A 22,462-nucleotide genomic window follows, 5' to 3' on the forward strand; every position below is an offset into this window, starting at 1 on the left:
AGAATTTAGAGGTGCACCCTCTCAGTGAAAATAAAGAAAACTCATCTTTGAGAGCTCCTACACATGAGCTCTTGGGAGGGTAAGTAGAAAAGAAAGGCTACCTGTCAGCTCCCCCCTCGTGGCTGAACTGATTTGATGGTTTCTATGGCAATGGGGAGGGTAACGGGACTGCCTGGTTACAATGATGACTGACGCACATCTCAAACAATCGTTCTCTTCCTGTTCGTATGACATAAGAAAAACAGGATGCTGAGAGGTGTTTATCTGAATGAGCAAGATAAGCAAGCTCAGGGCATTTCTGAAAGTCAAAGGTTTAACTAACAAGATATTACAGATTTTCTGTGGAAAAAGAAAAAAGAAACCCAAGTGCTGCAGTGCTGAATGTGATTAAATTATGCATGGAAAGATCCTTTCCCTCGGAACCCCAAGGAAACTGTTGAGGAGCTGTTATATGAGCCATGAATACCAATGGAAAGTCTTTTTAGTGTGAGATACTGAGTTACACTGCTGAATCAAAATGGAGAGAAACAGCTTAGCGTGCAATATCCTGCTGCCTCCCCCCAGCCCCTGGTCAGCTCAGGGATGGCTGATGAGGTGGGTTGCAGAGAATGGGGGTGCTGCAATGGCCCAAGGAAGCTGGTTAGATTATAAAGTGGTTTGTGGCAACAAGCACCAGTTCACAGGCACTTCTTAGGCTTGTCACTCTACCTGAGTAATCAGCTTAGCATCAGGGCCTGGGAGGGAACCTCATCACAACTTCACCAGTGACAACACGCCCAAACCATTGAGCAGAAGATGGTGCTGCAATCACAGCTCTCCACTGATTAACACAGCAGCACACTGCAGTTTAAAGGTGAAAACCAGCTCATGTCCAAAAAGCATGCTTCAGGACTTAAAAGTCTCCTCAGTCTCCAGCCTCACAGGAGGATCAATACTGCTACATATTTTGCCTTGGGGTGTCTAAGAATCAGCTGTTAGCTCTGGAACACAGAAGTTGAACCATCTTTCATGCACTTCTTTGTTCAACAATTTGCCTATTTAAAATGTGCATGTAATTTAAAATAGAATACTCATTAAGGCCTTTTGCATGTCATCATATCCCATGAAGAACCAGACCACACACCACAGTGCTCCAGTCATTCACAACTGTACACTGCTGGACACACGGCCTGACACTTACGACCTGGTATCAACACTACTTTGGTTTGGAGTACATCGGCCACCACAGACGTATGTAAGCACATGGTTAGAATAATAATGATGTAATAGAGGATGTAAAAAGTCTTACAATAGAAAATTAGTACAATAAAAGTACAATTGAAGTGAAGGATACTAAATATGTGGACTCAGTAGTAGCTTAAACAAGTGAGCAGTGGGAAGTAGAAGGAAGTGGAGCACCATGCTGTTGCTAGGGATTGAAAGATCAAGGTGCCAATGCACTGTCACAACAGCTCCATCCTGAATTGACTGAATGCAATACTTACCTTCAACAATTATTTGTGCCATCTACAGCATATCCTGTCCAGGAGCTACCACAGACTTCATAAGCCATTAGCTCGGAGCAGGTTTAGAAGTGAAGGCGCTGCCTTTAGAGCTCTGGGAGCACCAAAGCAAACACATCAGGAAGTCTATTCTGGCTTCCTTGGCAATGCAAACACGTCACCAAGTTTGACACAAAGCTACCTAAACAATCCAGTGCTCTGCAGGAGCCTGTGAGCTGCAGTTCTGTAAAAGCCTTTCCAAGTGGTTGCCCTTCTCCACCAAAAGCATCTGAAATACAGACCTTTGAAATCTTTCTATCAGACTTGCATGTAGCCAAGGATGTATTGATCTCCCAAATGGAATCCTTTTACAGTCCTTACTGTGATCACTTCAGCACCTTGTTGCAAGTCAATAATGCTACCAAGCCATGCCCCAGAGCAGCAGTGCTGGACAAAGTGCTATCACAAAGAGCTGCCAACAGCACAAAGACAACAGCCCTCCAAGTCTGTATTTTCCCTTCTCTCCATCGAGCAGAGGTTGATTTCCCCAAAGAGCTACACCTCAGGCTGTGCATCACAGGAAGATGCTGCACTTCCTCCACACCCAGGCACTGGGAAGCAAAGGGGTTTACCCAAAGTCTTCCAGCAGAACTTTGATGCAAATCTTGTCTTCCCATTTGGTGCACACATTCCAGTTAGTATCAAAGGAACAAAACAGAACCCCAGTCATTATCTCTGCCTAGGCTGGCTGACAGATCCACTCGCAGCCTTTAATTCTAGGAAGTGAGTGACTGAAGTCTCACGACAGCCAAAGACCCCCTCTTTCATCCCAACTCACTGCTTGTCTAGGCAGTAGCCAGGTTAATGCTGCCCCATTTGGCCTGCAAGGGAACACAGGTCAGGTTGAAAGAAGAACAGACAAAGACAGAGAGACCATGCAACAGGCTGAGAGACAAAGGCTGGTGGCGGGATGAAAGAGCACGGAATGACAGCAGGACCCAGCCAAGCCAAATAGTTTTCCTTGAGTGACTACATCTGCTGGAGAGTCCCCAGCCTGCACTCTCCTCTCGGAGAAATTCCTTCAATTGTGTCTAGGACATTCTGAAAATCCCAAGCAAAGTTTCTCTGCAATCATGAAAGCTCTGAACTGCGTGAACTTTTGTTATGCTGAAGTACTGAGAGCTTGCTACAGGCTTCTTAAGTAGAAGCTGAAAACAGCTTTCAGGAGATTTTCCTGAGGCAGAGCCCTGGGGAGGGAGAGCTGATCATAAATCTGGATTTCTTTTCCCCCAAGATAAAACAAACAATTTAGGAAAGACCTTTCTCCCTCCCAGTGCCTGTGTAGCTGCGGACAAAGAGCATCCAGAAGGAAATGAAAAGAGACACCTCCTTTGTTTAGGCAAAATTAAAGCAGGCTAAATGAATGATCTGGAGAGCCAAAGCCTACAGTTCTGTCCAAGGCCTCCCTCCTTCCCTCCCTGCAAGTCAAGAGGGACGGTGGCTCTTCCACAGCCGCCAATGTCACTCACTCCTTAGCTGGTGGTGGAGAGCGGGCAGCTGGGCAAGAGCCAACACAGAACACAATCACAGAACCAACCAGGCTGGAAAAGCCCTTTAAGCTCACCCAGTCCACCCCTTCCCAGCACTGCCAAGGCCACCACTAACCCATGGCACTGAGGCCTCGTCTCCACGCTGTGTGAACACTTGCAGGGACGGTGCCTGCAGCCCTGCCCTGGGCAGCCTGTTCCAATACCTGAGCACCCTCTGGGGCAGGAATTGTTCCTCAGCTCCATCTAAACCTGCCCTGGTGCAGCTTGAGGCCGGTCCCTTGTTCCTTGGGAGCAGAGCCCAGCCCCTCCTGGCTCCATCCTCCAGTCAGGCAGCTGTAGGCAGCCATCAGGTCTCCCCTGAGCCTTCTCTGAACTGAACCACCCCATCCAGCACTAAGCTGAACACCCAGCGCCTCTGCCTAGACCACTGCACATCAGGCTGCCACAGGCATTTTCTTGTGTACGTGAAAATGAACACTTGCAATTTGGAAAGACAGATTAATATTAAACAATTCTCAAACTGGCTGAAAGAACCATGATCCTGCCTTGACCAGACCCACTCCTGGGTTCCCTGAATGCCACTGCCCACCAGCTTCACATCACGGGTCCAACTCTTGTCTGCAGCAAACCTTCTGGCAAAGCTCCTTCAGCTTCATGCCTGTTTGCCAGCATTCATTTGTACTCTATCACTCACTGTGCCAACCAGAAATGCCACAGCTCACCAACTCCAGGGACCTAATTTCTCTCCTTCCCAACCCAAGCACCTGCCTGCACAGCGCAGGTAACCAGATATTTGTAGTTACCAAACCTGAAGGTCAGGCACTGGAAAAGCACAATTTGAAAATATTCACTGCAAAAGCTCAGTGTGAAAAGGCAAGAAATTTCTTGCTTACAAGAAATGTGGAGAGGGGCTTTGGACAAGGGACAGGCCAAGGGGAATGGCTTGAACCTGCCCAAGGGGAGACTGAGCTGAGATCTTAGTCAGGAGCTCTTCCCTGTGAGGGTGCTGAGGCGCTGGCACAGGGTGCCCAGAGAAGCTGTGGCTGCCCCATCCCTGGCAGTGCTCAAGGCCAGGTTGGACACAGGGGCTTGGAGCAAGCTGCTCCAGTGGAAGGGGTCCCTGCCTGTGGCAGGGGTTGGAGCTGGAGGAGCTTTAAGCTCCCTTCAACACAAACCAGGCTGGGGTTTTATAAAAGCAACCATAGAGATGGGCTGGCTTCACTTCACTGCAGTTGCATGTTCCACCATGTCAGAGGTGTGTGGTACCCATTAGCAAGGGGGCAACAGCCAGCACCTTCCCACCACAGCTCACCCCTGCTGCAATGCAGAGTGCCCCTGCCCTGCCTCATCTCACACGGGCTCTGGTCCCCAGCAGACCTCTCACAAGCCTGTCCTACCCCAGCTGTTGGCAGGAGTCTAACCTGGCAAAACACAGATCAGTTGTTGCTGAGCTGATGAATTGAACCAGCTCAATGAAGGGTCCAAGATACTGGTACCAGCACTGGAGCAAAGAGGATGCCTCATGTACACAGAACTGGTTATGAGGGCAAGAGGGAGAAGGTCAGGGAGCTGGATCTTCCCCTTTCATCTGCAATTAAGCTGATAGACCAGCCAGCACTTCCATCTGCTCTGTTCTGGTACAGCACACACCTCTCATTATAACATCGAGATACACATTATTAATTAAACAATGGTAGAGATACAGATATCATCAATGAACTGCAGGGTAGGCAGGTACACTGTTAAGTTTTATATGCCCCAGCACACAAAAGACAAGGCTCCAACTTAAGGTAAAACTCATGCATCAGCCACAAGACACGATCTCCGTGTTGCTGCAGCACAATATGGCCAGGGTAAGATGCTGCAGCACCTGAGCAGGAGTTGCAAGCACTGCAGACAGGATGAAAATGCACAGATGGACACCATCATCACCCAGCTTTATTTTTTAAACAATATATCTTACAATAACTTTAAACTAGTGCATGTAACTTTAAAACAACGTCCACCCTTCAGAAGGTGCCTTTCCAGGCAGAACCTCCTCCTCTGCTCCCAGACTGCTCCACATTTCAGGAATCACAACCATCTCTCCAGAGCCTGGATCACACCATTAAAAACACCAGCTCAGTATCTACTGAACAACGCTTCAACAACAAGGCTAAAGGAAACCTCAATGAACAGAGACATGGGATGCTAATAAGGGAACTGGTGACCATCAGCCTGCAGCTGTGGTGCTGATCATGGCACCAGAGATAGGAGCCTGAGCTGAACCAGTGAGCAAAGGCACTGATGGCTTCTAGTCCCTCAGTACAGGGAACAAGCAGTCTGATGGGCACAGAGCACAGTCTGAGAACATCCACTGCAATAATCAGTCCTCAAAACGGGAGGGTTCCCTAAAACCTGTGGTTTGTTGGGGAGGAGTTTGGAGGTTTGGCTTATGCTTATTTGCCTCTTGCTGTTGTCTTAGTGGGTAACGCTCATTTCCAGTGACTGTCGACCAAAGTGGAAAAAGGAGCACTTGACAATAAAGTGCACGACTCCATTAAGACTAATGGCAACCCATGTGCTCTTATGGAGCAATAACACACCAACATGAAATAAATCAGTGCCTTGTAATTTAACACTGTAAATTACCCTCCCACCTGCTGGGAACCTCCATAAGGAGCAAAAGCTGCTGCAGATTTACCAAGCTGTCTATCCCAGGCTCATTCTGAACTGGCCTAATGCCCTGGGGTTAGACTGGAGGACTCTGTCATCTCTTGCACTCGTATGACCTAAGAAAGGGAATGTGGCCTTTTTCCCACAAGCCCAGAGTGAGAACATCATAAAAGCTGAACTTTAGCCCCCTTTTTGGGCAGGCAGCACAATAGCAAGGAGGATGCTGTTACTCCCTGGAGGCTCTGCTGCTGAAAAACATAACCAAGCTCAAGTAAAAGGTCAGTAGTTAGGATTGCATCTCTTGTTTTCTTCATTTTTCCTCCTCCGTCAAAGGCAGTTAAACATTCTTTGCACACCCCCCTCCCTCCTTCTGAGAAATGCAGGAAGGAAGTGCTTGCAAAATAGTTTAATTTAAAAGAAGGCACAATCACACACAGCAATCCCTGCTCCAGGCCCTGAGCAGGACCTTGCTATTGCCTCACAGTTCCCACTGAAACACAAATGAATCCCTGCAGTGGCAGTGCCGTTCCTCCCTCCCCACACACAAATGGAGGTTGGGTTTACTGCCAAACCCTTTTGTTTAGGGGCAAACACCTTGGGTGAGAAGATGTGTGGCTACGTGCTGCAGGCAACTCCTGTGCTCCTGCAGAGCACACAGTGCCCTGCGGGTTCTTGTCTAGCTGGAGAAGAGGGCACGTGCCTCGGGAGCAAGGTCTGTGGAGCCAGGGAAAGAAGGATGCACAGGAGAACCTTCTGCTTTGCCCAACACTTTTTGATGTGTTTCTTGACATGTTGTGCGACAGCAAAACCAATATGTTCAGCTCTGGGGTAAGGTGATGACAGCAGGTGGGATTCATTTCAAGATGCTGCACCAAGAGGCAGCACCGTGGTCCTGGGCTGTAGGACACAGTTTCATCTCCAGGCTTTCTCAAAACTAGCGCCTGTTTGGTTTCACAGTACGTTTTTCCTCCAAGTTTGCTAGAGCTGATGAAGGCTGTTTGGGGCTCTTGGATTTAACATGACCCTTGTCTTCACTAGATTTATATGAAAGCACCAGAGTGGGAGGAAACAGCTCTTATACTCCATCCTTTCTGCAAAGAGGAATGTAGAGACCTGCAGGCAAACCATGGAAAACTCCTCTGCTATCAATCAGTTTATGTGCTATGACCACACGTCCAACCTAAACAGAACTCTTCTCAGTCACCCCGTGTTTCTGATAGGGCACATGTTTCTGTGCCCTATCCCTGGGCAAACAGCATTTGACTATTACAACCTATTTCTTTGACTTTTCAGAGGCTTTGGCAATCCTGAGGCCTTGTCTTCCCTTGAGCCATGGGCTATAACAGCCACAAACACATCAGAAGGGGCTCACAAGTCCCTGCCTGCTTCCACTTCTTTGAGAACTACCAGTCCCCCCAGGCCCAGGCTGTGAAGCTGTCCCTGCCCATGGCAGGGGCCTGGAACTGAATAAGCTTCAAGGTTCCTTCCAACACAAACCAGTCCGGAGTTTTATGATCCTATGATAATAAATAAGAGATGAGTGCATGTAGGAAATAAGCAGAATTGCACCCGCTGCCTGAGTGATGTCTTCTCCCTCCAAAAGGGATGGCCAGGACAAGCAAGGACACAATAAATTAATCTTCTAGAGGGCAATGAAGCTATGCTGCAGGCTGTCAGTGAGAGCACCTTCCCGTGTGCAGTGAAGCAGCTTCACAGTGCAGAAGATTCATGCCTTCACAAAACAGAGAACTGAGACTGCCACATGCCACAAGCTGCCTGGGACCCCCTGGCTGTACAGCACAGCCTGAAAGTAGGTTGCTGAGTTTTGCTTTTCTTCTTTTAAAGTTGACAACTTCAATGGGCAGCATCTACGTTCAGCCCTGACCAGTGGGAAACCTGGGTTTTCCCAGCTCTAAGCCATCACCCTGATGGGTTAGTTTTAGGTTTGCCACTGTTTTCATAAACAAGCAGCTATTACTGCTCCTCATGATCCTTCCCATCCCCAGCAGCTTTTACCTTCTTTTCTGCTTCAATTGGTGTTATTCATGTGGATTTCTGGTAGATTCAAATATAACTGTTAGCATTTCAGAAATGTGTCAGATTTTAAACGAAGACTCCGTAATACTGCATTCCATAAAGATTTCAAATGAGGACTCACTTCTGTCCCACAGAGTATTGTAAAGGCATTTAAGGAGCTTACTCCCCACCCCATGCCTGTTACAAGCCCAGACAAAGGACAATAAAAATGTGAACCAGAGGGGGAGGAATGAAATAACCACAGACAGACACATCTGGCTGGGCAGGCGAGGTGCTCCTGCAGGTAGCCAGCACAGAGCTGGGGATTCTTTTGCTTCTCAAGGTTGTTAAGAATTACACACTGGTTTGTACATGATAAAGAATAAGTATATAAAGCATACACTGCATCGAAGGATGTGTTACAAACACAACCACCACATCAGGCAGTATGCACATGGGACCAGAGTGGCCACATCTCAGTAGTACACAGTTTGATTCTGGAAAGTCTTCACCAATTACTTCCACAGCTCTTCCCTAAAAACCTTATCATTAAAACAACATCTCGTTCTTTAATCCTAGAGCTTATGCTCCTATTCCAGTTTCATCCCAACTTTGCCAAAACGTAGGCCTTAAGTAAATACTGGTTTGACTCTGAGTCCACTGGGCATGCTGCAGGAATTACTGACAGCAGCCTTCTGCAGAGAGAAGTCAGACGAAAGGCTGATGGAATCCTGCAGTGTCAGTGAATTTAGGAACATGCAACCCCACACCATTCCTGTCTGACTCGATTTAGCAACTGCTGAAATGTCAGTGTACATTTTTCACTTACTATCAAGCTGGACTGTCACTTGAATTCTACCCCAAAGCCTCAAATGACCCAAACAGATCAGTCTTGGAGGTGTCTGAACTCCACACGGATGTACAAGCTGCTGTGCTTAGCTGATATGTGGGCTCAAAACGAATACAGTTGAACAAGAGCAGCATTACTTTGAGCCCAGGACAGGAACAATTGCCTTGGTAGTCAATAGTCTTTCCATTCCCCTCCTTCCACGCCCAAGTACAAACTAGCCCTCTTACTGTTGAACACAACCTACTAGGAGGCAGCTTTGGAGTAGCTCAGGCCAAAGAACAATAGGATGGCTTCCAAAACACCTGCTGGAGAATGCTGAGAACATGGTAATGCAGAGAGAGTTCTGTCTGTGTGGATGCTCACACCCACCAAGACTAACCTCTGTGTTCAGCCTTACACATAAAGCATTCAGGCTGGATGCATGAGGACCATTAAGCCTCAGATACTGAAAAGTTGTTTCTCTGTCACGTAAGACTCTTGATACACGGTCATATCCAGTTGTACAATGGGATTACACAGTGATCTTGAGAGGTATTTCAGTAACAGGTCGGACAGCACTTGGAGCAACCTGCTCCAGTGGAAGGTGTCCTTGCCTAAGGCAGGGGGTAGAACTGGATGAGCTTTAGGGTCCCTTCTAATTCAAACCAATCTGGGATTCTGGGCTTCTATGATTCAACAATTACTCATCATTTAAACAGCCAATCTTTGCAGGCTTTTGCTTTCAGAACCATGTGAAACACACAGCTCAAAGCTGGCAAGAATACTAAAACCATACTGAAAAAGATAAAACCAAATAGCTGTTTTGAGGAATGGTCAAAAAGAGGTCACAGAGCCAACAGGTCTGAAAACATTACCTAAATACTGTAATGCAGCATTTAAACATGGTGCAAGAAAAAGGTCACGGTTCAGTTCTGAGCCTTTTCTCGGAGAGAGCCACAGAATCATATTCAGCAAAGCTGATTCATGTATAGCTGAGGCCTCCACCTTATTTATTTCCTCCTCTAAGGCAGCACAGGTAGTGTTTGCTTCACCACCGCCCTACCCTGAAGACTTGACAGAAACCTCTGTCTCAATCACAGCAGACAACAGTTCCTTCCTTCCCCTATGGCCAGACACATCACACCGGGGTCCCAGCTCTGAACTAGAAAACATCACCCATCAGTTCCTCAGTTTCAGCCTCCACAACCTGTCAGTGTAGCAGCTGCTTTACTAAACATCAGGCCTTTTCCTTCTTTTTTCCCTTTTGTATTCCTTTGTAAAAGGGGAATTCTCATTATTGAGACACTTGATTCTACAGGGAAGGGAGGGAATCCCCAGCCTGCTGTCCCGCACAGCTCCCAGCTCAAACTGCTGCCCAGACCCCGGTGCTTTGCTCACAGTGTTTATGAGAGATGTGTGTTTTACCCCTGGTGCTGCTGGGATTGTTTGGCTGGGCTGGGTGATGGATGGTGGAGAAGGTTGTGTCTGGAAACTCCAAAGTCGACAGGAAGCTGAGAGGGCCTTTGCCAGCACTTCCTTCCTTTATACAAGGGGAGGACAGCAATGGGAAAAGCCTTGGCTGTGCCTTGCCCTGAGAAAAATGCTGCCCTTCCAGCTGGGTTACAGTCAAAATATTTTTAATCTTTCACAGATTATAACATCCTTCCTCTCTAAGTATAGCCACAGTGGCAGCAAGGCTTAGATAATGACATGAAACCACAATGTAAAACTTAATAGGTGGCTACAGAAGGCTGATGCTGGAAGCTGGACAAATGGAGGTCTGAATGTGAAGATCCCTATCGTCAGCCTAGATATGTATCAGTGGATATCACCTGCCTAACCCAGTATCTTGACTCCAAGAGGAAGCAGTACTAAGCATTCAGTAGAAGGTTCAAAATCTGTGTGAATAGGACATTGGAAACGTGTCCCTCTGGACAGCTTCATGCCTGTGCCTGTTAGAGAGTGGATCTAAGCTCAAAACATAACATTTATTACCCTTGCAAACGATAAGACTGCAATGAGCAGTCTGTGAACATTCTGACCATGTGATCCACACATTCCTCATGAGCACCCAGGATGGTTTGTGTTAGAGACACTTTCATCGAATGCCTCTTGGTCCTTTTGTTCATGAATCTGTGTGATATCCCGAGTGTATTCATCACCTGCTCACAGCAATACAACACAGACAGATTATTCTGGAATAGATATCCATGCTACAACAGGAATCTTCCTATAGTTTTACATTCCTGAACTCCCAGATTTAAACACAGGGACAATGGCAAGTTCTGCAGTGTCGGCTGGTGTCCAGATCCATAAGCTCATCAACTTGCTCTGCCTACAGCCACAGCAACTGTGACAGCAAGCATGGCACAAGGGTGGTGGCTATGACAACCATTTCCCTTGCTATCCCAGCAAGGGAATATCCTAGCAATCCCAGAAAGGGAATATCCCAGCAATCCCCATGGGCAGATACTGTCTGGATGAGTTTGCCCAAGCGAGTCTGAAAAAGGAAGAAATTCTCAAGTGTCTTGACAACAAAAGAAGAATCCCCAGACCTGTGAGCAGGGAGCTCACAGCAGCCTCTGCTTCTGAAAAAGGCATCAGACAAAAAGACCTCACCCATGAACAAAGAGTGAGAACAATGGAAACTGTCAAAAAATAGCCCTCACGTCAGAACTGAGAATGCCCCTTCACATATCCAAAAAAGCACAAGCTGAGCAGGAGCCCAGGAGGCTGCATCCCTCAGGCCCTGCTCCCCTGCAGACACTGCCAGAAGCACTGAATGATGATGGACTCTAGTAACCAAAGATGGGGATGGAAGAGGAGAGGAGATTTATGGCAGGACTGAGCCAGAATAAGTAACAAATTCCTGTCCATTCAACCTCTCTGTCAAGGACCCTGATGCTGAGACATCATAGGGGATACATGGAAATAGTGTGTGTGCACCTCCCACAGGTCTCATTTCATAGGATAAAGCAGCTACAAAAGCAAATAATGGGAAAACTAAACTATGGATAAATGGTGAATGAGCTGTGTAACACACAGTAATAAAATCACAAAGAAGCTCTTCCCTGTGAGGGTTGGCACAGGGTGCCCAGAGAAGCTGTGGCTGCCCCATCCCTGGCAGTGTTCAAGGCCAGGTTGGACACGGGCTTGGAGCAAGCTGCTCCAGTGGAAGGTGTCCCTGCCCATGGCAGGGGTTTGGAGCTGGATGAGCTTTAAGATCCCTTCAACCCAAACCAGTCTGGGATTCTGGGATTCTTTGTGCTCTTCTGAGCTGGTGAGAAGTTATAAAAACAACTGCTGTAAACATTTTCAACCTGGAATACAATTTTAAGAATGCTGATGTGGACCAGGAAACCTCAGAGATCCAGTAAACTTCATGGCATGCCATTTGGCGTTGAGTTCCCATGTTTTGCTCTACTTCTGGTTCAGCATTCTCCTCCAGTAGCATCAAGTAAAATCAATGGAAAACAAATCATGCTGAACCAATAGGAGAAGACAAGCAAACACTTGGACAAAGCAGAAAACTCACCAGTGGTCTCATCACTTGAGTCACTGTCCTGATTCATCCTCCCAAAGGCAATGCCAAATCAGGATGTCTACAGCTGAGAGGTGGGAGCTCAGGCTCTTGTTCCTGAAAAGAAAAACCAATGTGTGTTACCCTCAAACTGTAGGAACTTCACCCTGTGTGACAAAGGAAATACCTTGTGTGTGGTCTGTTGCCACTGAATCTAAGCAAGAGTGGAGAAACTGCGTATGCGGCTTAGTGTAGAAGTCAGAGTACATCACCTGAAGATCAGAAGACTGAGTGGTGACTTGGTGAATTAAGTCAATGAAGAAATACTGAAAAGTGGCATCTGCAATCTCATGTAAGTTAAACCAACATGTAGTTAAAGCAACATCTGCATTCCTGGAGGAGGTTGAGATTAGCTTTCAGATTCCAACTGCACAAACAGGAGTATCTAACCCTGTTTACTTGATTAACCAAACAAAACCCCAACCCCATCTAACCTCCAAAGTGGACAGTCCACAGGGAAGTAAGTTTTTGCCATAGCTAAACAGCTCCTCCTCTTTGTTTGCTTGTCCTTCCACTCATCATATCTTGACTGTGGTAGAGTTGGGAACAGAACCCATGTCTCCCAAATCCCAGTTCAGTGCCTCAACCACCACATCCTTCCTGCTGAATCACATTGCAGAATTGTTTATCAGGAAGGAAATTCCCCCTCGAGAGTACTCACTGAGTGCGCTGGTGGAACACAAATGCTTAGAAAAATACAAATGGAGCAGCAATAACAACAAGTGATTTAAGTCACTGCACAACAGGCTGGAGGTATTCACCAGTGTATTGGGTTTTGTTCTTGGCAGCAGTGTAGGTAGGGCACCATTGGGCAGGACATGACACAGAACCAGGACAGAATAGTAGCCTCCTGCTCTTCTACAGATGATAGGTAACTTTGAGAACGTGAATCCCACATTCAGCATTAGGTGTATGTCACTCAGGGGGGATTTAAAAAGGTTATATTCTTACCAGGCATCATGAAGGTCACCTTTGTTAGCATCTCACCAAGCTGCTAAATGCAAGCGGCTGTAGGACATGATCTAGCGGGTCAGAACTGACCACACCACGTTGTACCAGCAAAGGCACTTCTCTTGCTTTGAGGTCTTTAGCCAATAACAAAAAGAAAAAAAGGAAAGGCAAAGGCAATGGCAAGTTCAGGGTCCAGGACTCTGCAGAATTTGGCCCTGCTCAGCAGTTGGGCAAAGGAGAAGAATTTCCCCCCTCGCAAGCAGTGGCTTTCCAGGTTGCATCCCACAATATCCCACTACAGTAACGGCCACAAACACGGCTTGGGCACATTCCCAGAACTCTGACGAGACTCTTTTAAATGCCACTGTATAGGAACCCCAGCAGGACTGACTCTGGAAGAGGCAGGGAACTGAACTCCCCATCACAACACCCAAGGCTCACACTTGTGTCATCTAGAGAAGCTTTTAACAAGGTACATCAGGTAGTTCAAGCTGCTTCCAGGGCAGACCCAAGGGAGATGTGTTCAGCCTTTGGTGCATGGGGAGACCATGGGACAGCCGAGGGCCAGCTCCATCCCACAGACACAGGCAGGGCCCTGCAGGCTCTGCCAGACACACCAGCTTCACAGAAAGCAGAATTCTCTCCAGAGGAGCCTTGTCTGAGAGCAGCCATCCCACAGTGCACCCACATGAACACCCGTAAGCTTCTGTTCCCCATGGCCATTTCCTCTGTTTGTACATTTAACTCCAGGATTGAACCCAAATCATGCCAGAAACACCTCCCACAGCAAACACAGGGGGTATCAGTGCTGCCCTGGGGACACAAAGCCCCTCCAAGGGCATCTGTGCAGGATCCATCTATCATATGCAGATGCCTGCATCTCATCTGACCATCTGGGCTCCCCTTCTGATCATTGGAGATAAAGAGGCATCTCTAGGGAACTCAGCTGAAGATGGACACCTGAAGAAGACATCTATGAAGTAACCTGTTTCTCTCTGTGGCTGTCCAGAGACTCTCAGTGGCCACTTCAGATGAAGGCATCTATGTCCAACCAGCTGAATCCCACCCACTATCACTGCTTTACACCACAGCTGAACATATTGGCTTTGCTGTCCCACTGTATATTGAGAAACACATCAGGAAATGTCAGGTAAAGCACCAGTATCAAACAAGAACAAATGTGACTGCTTTGAAGCTGGTATTTTGAATCTATTATCTCCTCATTATCTCTGTCTTATTTAACTGCCTACAGATTTTGCATTTATTTCAATGTATCTACACAGATACCAGAGTCTGAAAGAGCCAGATGCTCCTCAGTGGTGCCCACGGACAGGACAAGAGGCAATGGGCATGAAACGGAGAAAATCAGGTTTAAACAGCAAGGGAAAAAATGCTTGTTTATTTTGGGGGCTCTGTTTTGTTGGGTTTTTTTTACTGTACAAGTGCTCAAACACTGGAACTGCCCAGAGAGGCTGTACAGCCTCCATCCTGACTAGACACAGTCCTGAGCAACCTGCTCTGAGCAAGGGGTTGAAGTGGGTGATCTCCAGAGGTCCCCTCCAACCTCAACTGCTCTGCTATTCTGTAATATGTTTCATAGAACCCTGTAACTCCAGTCTGGTTTGGGTTGGAAGGGACCTTAAAGCTATTCCCCTTGGCCTGTCCATATAGCAGAACACTCCTGTAGGATGGTCTCTCTGGAAAACTCAGGCATTACTGATGGGTAGTAAAGTTTGGCTCTCTCCAAGTGTGTACTTAACCAAACATCAGGATGTGAAGGTACAGTCTGAAGGCATTAAGCTGAAAGAGACTGAGCTGAGCTCTTAGGCAGAAGCTCTTCCCTGTGAGGGTGCTGAGGCGCTGGCACAGGGTGCCCAGAGAAGCTGTGGCTGCCCCATCCCTGGCAGTGTTCAAGGCCAGGTTGGACACAGGGGCTTGGAGCAAGCTGCTCCAGTGGAAGGTGTCCCTGCCTGTGGCAGGGTTGGAGCTGGAGGAGCTTTGAGGTCCCTTCAACACAAACCATTCTATGGTTCTATGAAGCAGGTGAAAGCATTCTCTTTTGACTGATCCCTTAACTCTGGTCTACTTGTCTGTAAGTACTTGGCTTGTGTTTAGTGAGAAAAGGCCAGTTTGTTGGTGTCTGTTTGTTTAGGCCAGGTTGGACACAGGGGCTTGGAGCAAGCTGCTCCAGTGGAAGGGGTCCCTGCCTGTAGCAGGGGTTGGAGCTGGAGGAGCTTTAAGCTCCCTTCTGACCCAAACCAGTCTGTGGGTCAGTGATTACATGCAGTTACCCTGAATGCCCATGGTCTGAAGCAAAAAAGACGAGTGACTGGCAAGTGTCTGACACCTCCCCTGCCTGCAGTTCAGGCCTGCCCAAAGGTGAAGTACCATTCAGGTGAAGAGGGGAGGCTTCTTCACATGTGACAGTTCACAGTCCTGCCTCCTCAGTAACAGCTGAGCCCACGGCCACCACCAGACAGGGAACTGGAGGCCATCAGTTTCCTTTTGAGCAATTTCAGCTCAAGCAGGGCCATCAAGTGAGGGGGCTGGAGCAAACAAGAGGCTCCTGAAGCCTCAGCTTTGGAACCATGCTGAGAAAAGCAGTAAAACTCTCTCCTGATAGTTTGTTAACCCTGTTTGGGGTCAACTCCTGTGCTGTTCTCAAGCCCTGCCATAGCTGGTGCTTTCCTTAAAGCCCAGCATCTGGGTGAAGAGACCGTGTTAAAAACCTCTCCTCTCTCCTCATATAACATCACCAAAACAAAAGAGTAGGTTTCTCTTCTGCCTGGCTGAAAGCGTGAAGTGAGAGCAACTTCAGGCTTTAGAAACAAGATGACAACTTAAGGAAGCAATGTTTCTGTGTAGGCTTTTCCCTACTGCGGGCTTTGAGCTAGCTCATGTTTTTTCCAACCTGCCTTTTCTTGCTTTACTGTTACAGAACACACAGGCACATGCAGCAAGAGGTATCCAGCATTGATGGATCCCTCTGCAGTGAAAAAAATGAGTCAGGAGTAGGGGTGAAGGAGCTGTAGTCCTAAAAGTGCTAACAAAACATGACCTGAAAAGCAGGGGTGCCTTTCCATTGCCTTTTACAGGCTTTGGATTCCACACTTAACCCCAGCTCAGCAACCCTGGGGACAGATTTGGCTTTTAGGCTCCCATCAGCCACAAATCCAACACTTCACTCTTCATAACACACCGGCTGAGTTACACCACCCAAAATCTCTGCTCCATGCTGGAATCATGGCATCTCAGGCTTCAGCAGGTCACATGTTACCTACATACAGGACTATTTACAAGCAATCTCAGTAGCCTATGTTATTTCAAAGTGGGGAAAAGTGATGAAGAGGCCTCTTTGTACCACAGGCTGAAATGCAAATGGCAGTTCCACCTATTTTCCCAGTCTTTATCACATAAATCTTCAACTATCCAGAAACAGAAACCTCCCTTCTGTGTGATAAGGATACAGGGAAAAAGCAGTGCCAGCAGCAGTGCCAGCAACAGTGCAGAGAGCCCCAGGTCACCCCCAACCTGCCCGGCACCACCACATGGCAGGGCTGGGTGGCTGAGGAGCTCCCAACAGGACAGAGCAGCCCAGAACCTGCCAACGCTTGAGTGTGCTACCGGGAACAGGCCAGGACAAGGGACTGCAGATAAAACCCACCTTCTGCATTGATACATGTTAGTTGTGCTCATTCTAAGAAGGAGATCCCACTTTCTCTGCCTTAGTTTAATGGAATTTTAATTTAATTATTATTGGGTTTTATAATTTAGAGGAGTAATTTAATAATTTCATACTATTAAACTATTTAAGGTAGAAGAGGGGAGACTGAGCTGAGCTCTTAGGCAGAAGCTCCTCCCTGTGAGGGTGCTAAGGCGCTGGCACAGGGTGCCCAGAGAAGCTGTGGCTGCCCCATCCCTGGCAGTGTTCAAGGCCAGGTTGGACACAGGGGCTTGGAGCAAGCTGCTCCAGTGGAAGGGGTCCCTCTCCATGGCAGGGGTTGGAACTGAATGAGCTTTAAGGTCCCTTCCAACACAAACCAGGCTGGGATTCCATTATTATCGTAACAAGATTCATTGTAGCTGGTGAAGGCTTAAACCAGAACACAGACAGCAGAAACCAGTAGAGCTACACAGTTCTATCATGCTCCACTCCCTCCACCTAACTAGCTCTGACAATAAAACTCAAAAGCAGCTGACAGAGTATCAACAGATGCCTATCAAAGTCTGCTGGACTCTCAAGGCTCTTCCCCTCAGCACGGTGAAACCTGCCAGCTTGACAAGAATGTGTCTTTATTGGAAGTTCCTGTCCAAGTTCTATCATCAATAAGGAAATTGTTGTGGCACCAGGGCATAAATAAAACCTGCGCCCACAAAGAAAGCCCTGTACACCAGAGAACGTGTCTTCCTGCACACATGCAGAATGTCCCGCACAATGGTGTCATTAACAGGATACCAAGAGTAAAACAACTGCTGTGTGCAGGTACCAACCATGTGCGGCAATATCTGAAACCAAGAAGTTCACGCCCAGCCTCTCACACAGCACAGAGCTGACTGTGCAAATCACAGGCCAGCAGCTAATTTCTGTGTGTTTTACTCCTGACAGTAGGGCTGACCCTCCATTCTAAACACAGCAGCTTCAAAGGCTGGGTCAGCGCTTCCCTTCCAGCCAGGGTAAACAGTTTACCAGCAGCATCCGACTGAACTTAATGCAGTGACACACTACTCCATTCCATTCACAGCAGTACAGTGAGGAGAGTATTTCAGAGGATGCGCATGGAAAATCTAACAGATCTTCCTTAGCTGAGATGGGTCCTCCTTCTTTCCAAAGGAGGGAAAAGGGAAACATCATTCACAGCTGGAACTTCAGTTTTGGATAGCCCACGAAGACCTTTAAATATGATGCTTCAGTGATTTCTGCCCTGCTGGAGGGAGACTGTGACTCTCAAGGCATGCAGGAGTCAGAGGAAAACAGCCCAGACACACAACACAAGGCATCTGCCTATCAGGGCATCTAAATACATTTGCCCTTTTTTCTTGTAGGTCTGAAGTCAATTCGTAAGTACCCCTCCAACCCCCAGAGCTGCTCGGGAGGCACTCGGCTGTCAGGGTTCCTGGAAGCTAATTGCAACAGAGCATCTAAGAAGAGGCTCATAGCACCAAGAGGAAATAAATCCTGGCAGCCGCTGCCTCTGTCATCACTCCGCTGGCTCTGAGCATCTTGTGAAGGCTCCCAGAACCACATCCCTCATCACCTGCAAAGCTCCACTCCCACACCCAGAGGCTCAGGCAGGCTGGCAGCATGCACAGATAAGAACCCCTGCCACATATCCGAGTGCGGGACCTTGGCTGCTGATTGCTGCCCTTTCTGATTCCCCTACCTTCTTCAAGCGTGTGTGTTGTCCAGCACCATGAGGTGTAGCACCCTGCAAACCAAGCTCTCCCTGCTCATTTTGCTCTTCTTACGCATCATTCACCTTCAGTCTCAACCTGGAAACAACCTGTACAACCAAAGTCACTGCTGAAACTCAGGGCAATGCTGTGAGGGTTAATAGCATGGTTTGGGTTGGGAGGGAGCTTAAAGCTCACCCAGTTCCAGCCCCTGCCATGGGCAGGGACCCCTTCCACTGGAGCAGCTTGCTCCAAGCCTCTGTGTCCAACCTGGCCTTGAGCACTGCCAGGGATGGGGCAGCCACAGCTTCTCTGGGCACCCTGTGCCAGCGCCTCAGCACCCTCACAGGGAAGAGCTTCTGCCTAAGAGCTCAGCTCAGTCTCCCCTCGGGCAGGTTCAAGCCATTCCCCTTGGCCTGTCCCTACAGGCCCTTGTCCCAAGCCCCTCTCCAGGTTTCCTGCAGCCCCTTCAGGCACTGGAGCTGCTCTAAGGTCTCCCCTTCAGGAGCCTTCTCTTCTCCAGGCTGCCCCAGCCCAGCTCTCTCAGCCTGGCTCCAGAGCAGAGCTGCTCCAGCCCTCGCAGCATCTCCATGGCCTCCTCTGGCCTCGCTCCAACAGCCCCAGGTCCCTCTCCCTGCACGCGCTGGGTCCCTCCCTGCTCCCCGGCCCCACGGGCACCGCTGGCTCCACACTCGCTGCGCGCTGCTCCCGGTCTCTGGCACCCTCTGCTGACAACCGCGGCCGGCCCGGCCCAGCCCTGCAGACCCGGCGTGAGCTCGACGCGGTTCGGGGGATTCCGAGCTGGTGCTCCCCTGAAGGACACTTCCCCACTGCACATTCCTGCGCTCACGCCCTACTTCTGCAGAATAACAGTACCCACAGCGGCCCTTTGCCTCTGGGTTTGCAGAGCGCACCGCCTGAGGGAAGCCAGCCTCCTCTCCTCTGCTGTCACCTAAAACCTCGTCATTTACCAGCCTTTCCCCAGCTGAACGTGCCGCAGCACCTCCCATGCACATCTGTCCTGTCCTTTCTTTCCAAAAACGGGAGGTGACCCCAATTCCAACACTAATTTGGAGCATAACCCAAAGCAGAATGTTCCTGTCCTTGGCCAGGGATCCCTGAGGGTATTGTCCCTGCAAGGGAACAATCCAAACCCTTCCATCCCCACACTTCTGATTTAGGATTCTTCCCTGTGAGGGTGCTGAGGCGCTGGCACAGGGTGCCCAGAGAAGCTGTGGCTGCCCCATCCCTGGCAGTGCTCAAGGCCAGGTTGGACACAGGGGCTTGGAGCAAGCTGCTCTGGTGGAAGGGGTCCCTGCCCGTGGCAGGGGTTGGAGCTGGAGGAGCTTTAAGGTCCCTTCAACCCAACCCAGCCCAGGGTTCTGAGATTCCCTCAGCAGTCTCCACACCCCACGTCACACAGTATCGGCAGCACCATGGCCCTGCCACATCCCCAGGCAGGATCCCTGGGCAGAGGAGGAGCAGCTGCGGCGTCTGGCACGGGGGTTTGTGCCACCAGTGCCACTGGGCACTGACGAAGAGAAGATGTGATCACACACAGCTTTGTCATGTACCCAGCACCAGTCCTGCGGCATGGCCAACGCACGGTGCCTCACCTAAAGCTACACAGAGATGTCAGACTGCAAGCAGTAACACCCCAACAACTGCAGACGCCACACACAAAGAGGTTTGCTTAACTGAACCACTTCAGGACACATCCTGACCTGCTGTGCTGCACTGGAAGAGTCCTGTGGAATAGGAACACAAGAACAGAGATTATTCTGTGTACAGGCAACAGCAAAACAGAAGCCTCATCTTCTGAGACGTGTTAACTTTAGAGATTGATTTCCAGCCCTGTTATTGTCTGCATTCTTCTGCTTCTCGTTTTCACTGTGCTTGTGTGAAGGACAGGCCGCAGGAACAAGCCCTGCTCAACAGTCAGCATGCACAGGGTAAGCCCAGAGGCAGCTTACAGACAGTACAGATGTACACTGCTAATTTCTGAATGCTGTTTCAAACACATGCATGCTGTACTTTGTCTACCAAAGGATCTCCACGTCACTAGGAAGAATCCCAAAGGCTCAGCCCACCTCCAGAACAGCACCTTAAAGGAAAAACAAACTAAGGAAGATTTGGAAATACGCAGTGCAGAATTTCAACCAGAACCAAAGTGTAAAAAAAGCTCTCAGCAAAGAGAAAAGCAGCTTCACAAATGCAGCTCCACTACTGAAAACCACTCTAATGTTAAAAAAAAAAGAAAGAAAAACTTTAAAAATCCAAAGATCTAAATAATGAAGATGATTGTAACAGTAACACAATAGTAAATCCTTCTCACTAGGAGATACAGCTCAGTTAATGTGAACACTGACAGTTCAGGACCTCTTGAGCTCTCCCTCAAATGTACAAAGCAGCTCCTTTGCTTTCGCGTTTCCAACCCTAGGACAGCCCTGTTACCACTGTGAGCATACCACCACTGGGGATTCAATATGTGACTTCATGACTTCCCAAAATAGAGCCTGGCCTGTTTCATTTTGACTTCTCAGGCACTTTGACTACTTCCCAGCTTTTTAATACCCAATTTAGGCACCAGGGTTAAGCAGCGAACTCGGTGCTAACAACATCTGTCCAGTGCTCTGTGACAGAGGGTGTTTGAACATCCTTCTGGCCTGCTGAGGAAGCTTTATTATCTTGCATAAACCCATTCACTGTTTTCACTTTAAGTGCATTGAGCATCCTCCAGAGTCAGACCCTTCCAGCAGGCAAGCGCAGCTGTGGCAGCTGAAGACATGGCCCTCTCCAGCTGTTTGTCCCACCTTGCTCCACAGATGGCTGAGGCTCTGCATGCCCGATGCTTTGGCTCTCTATTCTGGCATGTTCCTGTGAAGTATCTGCCAAACTGCTGGGTTCTGAGCTAGAGATACAAGGACACATAGATCAGATTCCTCCTGCAGCACTAATAAACAGTGGGGGACAGGCATCTCTTAAATTACTGCAGCTGTTTGGCCAGCAGACATGAGTCAGAGCACTTACATATGGATCAGCAACGCATGTAGGAACACGATCTGAACTCTCACCTCCTGCCCAAATCTTCACTTTGGGGGTTGTTCCTCAGGGATCACCAAGACTCTCTTCGGCCACATCTGCACTACAAAGCTTTGGAATTACAGTTATGCTGGTAGAAGTGCAGTAAAAACACCATTTCCTGACCAAGCAAACTCACAGACAAAACAGACACAGCTTTAAGAATCATAGAATCATACACTCACTTGGGTTGGAAGGGACCTTCAAAGCTCAGCTAAGTCCAATCCCCCTACAATGAGCAGGGACATCTTCAACTAGATCATCATGGCATTTACAGGAAGAGGGATGGAGGGAAGTTTGTCTTTGACAAAACCACCTTCTTTTTTCCCCTCTTTAAAGTGTTGAAGCTTTCCTTCTCCTGAGGCTCTGCCTGAATAGCTCTGGCTATAGACATAGCACTGAACAAAAAGCTTTTACAGGATGGATGAGTAATTTTAGCAATCCAGTACATATTCTCCATCTTGATCTGTCTCCCCTGCTAATCTCCATTCCTAGTCACTCGAAGGAGCTGAAACTCAGCTGTGTTGATTCCTCCTTGACTACTTTCACTCCAAGTATAAATGCAACTAGAATCAAAGCCCAATAATCCAAGGATTTCTTCTCAAAGCAACATTTCCTCTGTTATCTCTGTTGTTAGCAAATCTGTCAGATCCCAACTGTCTGCAGCTCCTCATCTTCCATCCTGGGCCAGGGTTACTAACGGGCTACACACACCCAGAGCAGAGCCAGCAGCTCTGCAGCTTGCACAGGTTTCAGGCATCACTCACCTTTAGAGGTGAGCTCCAGCACTGCTCCCAAAGGTGCGTATTACAGCTCGTACACAATTTCAGAGTTCAGGAGTTCCACAAGCTATTGGCATTTAAATTTCCAGGTTATCTTATTAGGTTTGACCTAGATTTCCTTCACAGTTTCTCCTCACCTGAAATCC

General features: G+C 48.3%; 1 long non-coding RNA gene across 1 annotated transcript in view; it reads right to left on the reverse strand.

The window, feature by feature from the left end:
- Window positions 1-11,693: 11,693 nt before the first annotated feature.
- The window catches only part of LOC133225531 (uncharacterized), a 67,241-nt gene continuing 56,472 nt past the window's right edge, over window positions 11,694-22,462 (reverse strand). The window contains exon 3 of the long non-coding RNA XR_009729182.1: window positions 11,694-12,168. This is a non-coding gene — a long non-coding RNA (uncharacterized LOC133225531). The remainder of the gene's footprint in view (window positions 12,169-22,462) is intronic.

This window comes from Neopsephotus bourkii, unplaced genomic scaffold (genome assembly GCF_033783945.1).
Source record: "Neopsephotus bourkii isolate Nb327-2 ecotype Australia unplaced genomic scaffold, CSIRO-AGI_Nbou_v1 NB_1761, whole genome shotgun sequence".
NCBI classification, from domain to species: Eukaryota; Metazoa; Chordata; class Aves; order Psittaciformes; family Psittacidae; genus Neopsephotus; species Neopsephotus bourkii.